Source organism: Littorina saxatilis, linkage group LG17, assembly GCF_037325665.1.
Source record: "Littorina saxatilis isolate snail1 linkage group LG17, US_GU_Lsax_2.0, whole genome shotgun sequence".
NCBI classification, from domain to species: Eukaryota; Metazoa; Mollusca; class Gastropoda; order Littorinimorpha; family Littorinidae; genus Littorina; species Littorina saxatilis.
The window spans coordinates 5,770,989-5,777,963 of NC_090261.1; positions in this window are offsets into that span (position 1 = coordinate 5,770,989).

Sequence of the window (6,975 nt, forward strand, 5' to 3'; positions counted from 1 at the left end):
TTGGCTTCTAGCGTGAAAAAGCGCGTGGGTGGCACGAACATTTTCATAATAATAAACATCACCTTTATCACAGACTTATATCCCATTTTGTGACACCTACCACTACTCCACTACATCAAAGGATGTCTGTTGAGATAATCGAATGGTTCAAAACTTTCAAACCTGCGCGCACATTCTAAGCCGACTAACACATAATAGTCAAGGACATCATAAAATGGTTCTCGGTGAAAACTTGACCGAGGGCCATTTTACGACGTCCTTGACTAGATAGTGTTTATGGCCAAACCAAGCACAACCCGAGTGTGTCAAGTATACTCATGTGCATTGCTTCTTGGACAATGTAAAGAACACCGAAAGTACTTCAATGCCGTTCTCGAGTTACGTTGACTTTTACAAAGGTTGCAGCTGACACGGCTTACGTAATCCGGTTTCCTGGTCATGTGTGTGAAAAATGTGTCCATTAAAAGCATAATCTTTAATTCATATATTATTTCAAAAAAGATGTTAAAACTAAGGACCACCTTTTGTTAAAAACTTTAAGAGTGAAACGTTATGTGAAAAATAGAGAAACTGTGGCCTATTATGTGTTTTCGCCGGTAGGTGTCAATTGGCAGGCCAGGCACTTAATCACGCTTGACTCCCCTCCGCTTAAGCGGCAATCGTTTAGCAAGCGCCGGTGTCTGCTTCAAGAAAGCCCTTCACACCCAGATTGAGTGAGGGAACATCGAATAGTGACATTTTTCGATGTGATTTTTCGATTTCATAAACAACAATTTTGAAAAATAATATAAAAGAGATAAATATTTTGCAAATACCGTATCTGGGTGGTCTAAATCAGGCTACCATAACTGTCTCGTTGTATGCCTTTTTTTTCTTCCAAGTATATACAACTATTGCAACAACAATAAAGAGTTAACAGGCAAGTGATATTTAATTTAGAAATGGAATACGCTTTAATTTAAAACAAAAGCACAACGAACAAGATGTTTTAATTTATTTCGCTCCAAGTCAAAATTTAAGCAAAACATCTAAATAGTTTTAAATGCGCATTTAGTCCGCTGTCGCACGGAGGAATGTAGGATTACCAAAACCGGCAAAATCAAAACTGGGCAAAACTTGATTTAAAAGAACGCCCCCCCTGTAGAATTTGCACTGCTAGATGCGTTGGCGGCATCCCATCCTGCCTCTCCCAACTTGCCGTATCCCAGTCTGCCTTACCCAATTTGCCGCATCCCGGCCTGCTGCTTTGTGTGTGTTAGTGCGTGTGTATTTGTGTTTGTGAGGCAGGGAAAGAGAGAGAGAGAGAGAGAGAGAGAGAGAGAGAGAGAGAGAGAGTGACTGAGAGAGAGAGAGTGACTGAGAGAGAGAGAAAGAGAGAGAGAGAAAATAGAGAGAGAGGGGGAGAGAGAGAGAGAGAGAGAGAGAGAGAGGGGGGAGAGAGAGAAAGGGGGAGAGAGAGAGAAAGAGAGAGAGAGAGAGACACACACACACACATACACAGAGAGAAAGAGAGAGAGAGAGAGATGTCAACAAAATCAAGGAAAAGAAAAGCCAAACAAAGAATTTCAAGTGGCAGCCCAACTTTTCGACCTGTTGCCAGGCCTTCCTCAGCGGCGTTTAATTCTGCGAGACGCCAATTCATGCATCAAGTACTAAGCAACACAATACCATAGTTAATTCTGTTACGAAACACAAAGCAAATATTTCAAAGATAAAATCTACAAGACTTGACTAAAATTAATGTAAAAAATCAACAAGAAGAAACAGAGGCGAAAACAGTATTTGACTTTCAATGTTTTTGCAGAGAACTTGTTTACGGCAATAGTGGAAACTAACATGTTTTATGAACGTGTTTATGTTTTGCAATCTTGTTTTCTGATTTATCCATCTATATATTTATTTACCTATTTTCACTTTACTTATTTAGTTCCGATCAAATGATCCGCTGCAAGAGCAGTTTGTAAATAAAATCAGCGATACAAAATGCCTCCGTTTCACTTAGATGGCGTATGGAAATAATTAATAACCTTATTTTATGATGGGTGACCTCATTGCAAATTGCTGAAATTTAAAAAACGATATCAAAAATAGAGTTACTAGACGGAGCCCTTCGGGGCGTTTAGTCATGCTTGAGACATATATTCACATGTTTTGATAGAGTATGTCCTTATCTGCGACCAAAAGACAAATTGTTGCTTCAACAGTGCTTTGAGCGGATCATTAAGTCTTGCACTTTCGCGTCTAATAACGTACGGTGTCTAAAATTAAATACGGCGAAGTGGTCTGAGCCTACAATGTTTAAATGTGTACACTACATTGGTTGTGCACGTTAAAGATCCCACGATTGACAAAAGGGTCTTTCCTGGCAACATTGCTTAGGCACAGTTAATAATTGTCTACCTATACCCGTGTGACTTGGAATAATAGGCCGTGAAAGGTAAATATGCGCCGAAATGGCTGCAATCTACTGGCCGTATAAAATTTCATCTCACACGGCATCACTGCAGAGCGCCTAGAACTGTACCCACGGAATATGCGCGATATAAGACTCATTGATTGATTGAAATGTTTGATTGCATAACTTCTAAAAACTAGTTCCATGGTCTCATCCCTCCCCCCATCTACCCCCCCCCCCTCATCCCCTATTTTGTTTTAAATCTTTTTTCTTTTCTTTTCTTGCTCCTCTTACAGTATCACGGTAAACGTTCCCAAATAGATCCTAGTTACCTCAGAGGACGTTAATCCCCAAAGTCAGCCAGTCAGTCAGTCATTAAAGGCAAAAGCGAGGTAACGCACAACTGGGTCCGACCAGAAAAGCCGTCGCTGCCTGTGTGACAACCACCATAAAAATCTACCACAGCGGGAAACTTTCAAGTTAAGTATTTTCAACCATCATGACTGTGCCCGCATTCAACTTTACAATCAAAGGATGTCTGTTGAGATAATCGAATGGATCAAAACTTTGAAACCTGCGCGCATATTCTAAGCCGACTAACACATAATTGTTAAGGACATCATAAAATGGTTCTCGGTGAAAACTTGACCGAGGGCCATTTTACGACGTCCTTGACTCGAGTGTGTGACGTATTCTCATATGCGCTGCTTCTTGGGCAAGGTAAAGAACACCAATACTTCAATGCCGTTCTCGAGCTACGTTGACTTTTACAAAGGGTACAACTGACACGGCTTACGTAATCTGGTTTCCTGGTCATTTGTGTGAAAAATCTGTCCGACAAAGAAAACTGCCCAACGAATATAGATAACTCGGTCGAAAAAAATACTACCAGCAAAATATCTACCCCCCCCCCCCCTCCCACCTCCGCCGAAGAAAGAGCACGGGATTCAATACATGATGATAGTTATTAAACACAAAGCAGTTGTAGCTAGGCTCAAGGCAATCACAAGATAGGAAAGCTTTCGAGTCATCGACAATCATTCGGAGGTGTGTTTTGGAACAAATGTTGGAGAAAAGGGTAAATGTCGGCTTCTTTTACAGACACTATCTAGTCTTATGTTTCTTATTTGTTTGACCCTCTTAGGATTATGGAGTTTTATGCACTGCCTTTTATAGTTAACTAAACTTTTGTATTTGAATTAGCCCATTGCACTTGGTGTAGGCCTTAAGCTTATTTAAATCGCTTGTCCAGTATTTAATTTAGTTCTCAATTTTTGTATGAACTCAAATGTTTAGTGTTCTTAGTATGTCTTGCTAAACTAAGTTCTATTTAATCAGAGTATGTTTGCGTGTGCTTATACTTAGTGATATTGTAAAGCGCATAGTGCTTTTCGTTATGCGCTATAGAAATCTCCTTAATAAATAAATAAATAAATAAATAAATAAACATTCAAAACTGTGTAAAATGGTCGAACTGAAGTTTTTGCACAACAAATATGACCATAACAATTATTTCTTAAACTTAAAGTACTGGGACAAATTAACCCCTTCGTTGTGAAGTTACACACGCGCAATGTTGAGACAAATTCATCAAAGACATGAACGCAATCATCCATGGAAAACGCGCTGATCATGCCTGTAAGGGCTGTTTTAAAGTCACTGAATGTCTAATGTTGATTGAGGTACACCATGTATGGTAACACTTATCTCCCAATACCCCCTCGGACAGTTCTAGAACCCCTTGCAATGCTTAAAAGATAAACTCCATTTCCTCACTTCATTTTGGCAGTTCAAAACTGTCAAAAACATGATTTCACATTTTGGTCATGCTCGCAATAGTTATCTCCAATCGATGCTTCATAATATTCTGCATGTTTTAGTTCTGCAGTTGCTCATACATCTTTTTATAGACATCTGAAGACGTGTGCTGCTCACATACAGATCAGCATAAATCCATTTACAACTTAGATTGTTTAGTGTCTATATGTTATTTGCTTGTCTGTCTGTCTTGTGCGTACTCCTTCTCAAACATAAACAAACTCGGACATATTCAAAGATAGTCTACATAATTATGATCCAGAGACAGCCAGCATGCCTCTTCCTTGTTCTCCGACAAAAGAAAACTTCCTTGTGGCCTATTGTGTGTTTTCGCCGGTAGGTGTCAATTGGCAGGCCAGGCACTTAATCACGCTTGACTCCCCTCCGCTTAAGCGGCAATCGTTTAGCAAGCCCCGGTGTCTGCTTCAAGAAAACCCTTCACACCCAGATTAGTGAGGGAACATCGAATAGTGACATTTTTCGATGTGATTTTCGATTTCATAAACAACAATTTTGAAAAATGATATAAAAGAGATAAATATTTTGCAAATACCGTATCTGGGTGGTCTAAATCAGGTTTCTTGTCAAACGTAAAATGGAGTATAGAAAAAACCCGTTGTGTTGGAATTTAAGACTAAATCAATTTGGGTCTACTTGTAGAAACAGTGTTAATAAATGTTCAACAAATGCTGAAAGAAACAATTGGCAGCACCCTTGAAACGCTTGGCATGTATATTAAATGTTGAATGTATATTGGTTAAGAACAAAAGTAGGGCAATTTCGTTACTTTTGATTTGGACCCCTACCTCAATAGTTCTTTGAATGTTCGCCTTCTTTTATATTTAGGTACCGAGAAGCCTTCAACAGATGTATACATGTATAACTAATTCAATAAGTTTTTCGAAGCATCCTATTCTAAACTCTTACGTTAAATGTCTGACCTTTTTGTTTTTGTTTTTATTTGTTTCTGTTGGGTTTCAAACAACATTCTGTGAGATAACCTTTAAGGTCATCGCCGTAACAAGAACACTGTTCTTCCGTTTTAGGCTTTTATAGTCCATACAATATTTGCTGGCTTACACCCGTCAATTTTACGTGTATCAGTTCATGAAATATTTGCCGGCTTTTACCCATCTATGTTATCTTTCCCCGGTCAAGGCAATATCTTGAAATGATTGTTGAAACTTCAGAGAACCCTTTGCTTAAAGTTCCAAAGATTGTTTTTGTTTTGGAGCTTTCCATTCTTTTCGATCATGAACAAGGAAATAGCTGAATGAGTATGACGCGTTCTCTAAAGCTGTCCTGGGGTACAGAACGGATGTGATCACACACTTATCGCTCGCTTGAGTAATTCTTTAATCACACAAGAAGCTTTTGTGGTGTTTTGTTTTCTTGAAATAGTGACACGTTACCTGGCACACTTAAGCAGGTTTCATGCCCCCCCTCCCTACCCATTGGGAATACAGACCACTTGAACAAATCTGAGTGTGTGGAGTTACGCCCTGGAGTCATACTCGCCGGAGGAAAAAGGGTGAGTTCTTGGCTTTGTGGCGCCAATAACAAGTCATTGATGACGAATTGAGTCATCTGTCAGTAAAACGTAAAAACGGAGGAAGGTCTCTTATTCATATTTGCTTCTTTGGCTACCATAACTGTCTCGTTGTATGCCTTTTTTTTCTTCCAAGTATATACAACTATTGCAACAACAATAAAGAGCTAACAGGCAAGTGATATTTAATTTAGAAATGGAATACTCTTTAATTTAAAACAAAAGCACAACGAACAAGATGTTTTAATTTATTTCGCTCCAAGTCAAAATTTAAGCAAAACATCTAAATAGTTTTAAATGCGCATTTAGTCCGCTGTCGCACGGAGGAATGTAGGATTACCAAAACCGGCAAAATCAAAACTGGGCAAAACTTGATTTAAAAGAACGCCCCCCCCCCCTGTAGAATTTGCACTGCTAGATGCGTTGGCGGCATCCCATCCTGCCTCTCCCAACTTGCCGTATCCCAGTCTGCCTTACCCAATTTGCCGCATCCCAGCCTGCTGCTTTGTGTGTGTTAGTGCGTGTGTATTTGTGTTTGTGAGGCAGGGAAAGAGAGAGAGAGAGAGAGAGAAAGAGAGAGAGAGAGATAAAAGAGAGAGAGAGAAAAGAGAGAGAGAAAGAGAGAGAGAGAGGGGGAGAGAGAGAGAGAGAGAAAGGGAGAGAGAGAGGGGGAGAGAGAGAGAGAGAGAGAGAGAGAGAGAGAGAGAGAGAGAAAGAGAGAGAGAGAGAGAGACACACACACATACACAGAGAAAGAGAGAGAGAGAGATGTCAACAAAATCAAGGAAAAGAAAAGCCTAACAAAGAATTTCAAGTGGCAGCCCAACTTTTCGACCTGTTGCCAGGCCTTCCTCAGCGGCGTTTAATTCTGCGAGACGCCAATTCATGCATCAAGTACTAAGCAACACAATACCATAGTTAATTCTGTTACGAAACACAAAGCAAATATTTCAAAGATAAAATCTACAAGACTTGACTAAAATTAATGTAAAAAATCAACAACAAGAAGAAACAGAGGCGAAAACAGTATTTGACTTTCAATGTTTTTGCAGAGAACTTGTTTACGGCAATAGTGGAAACTAACATGTTTTATGAACGTGTTTATGTTTTGCAATCTTGTTTTCTGATTTATCCATCTATATATTTATTTACCTATTTTCACTTTACTTATCGAGTTCCGATCAAATGATCCGCTGCAAGAGCAGTTTGTAAA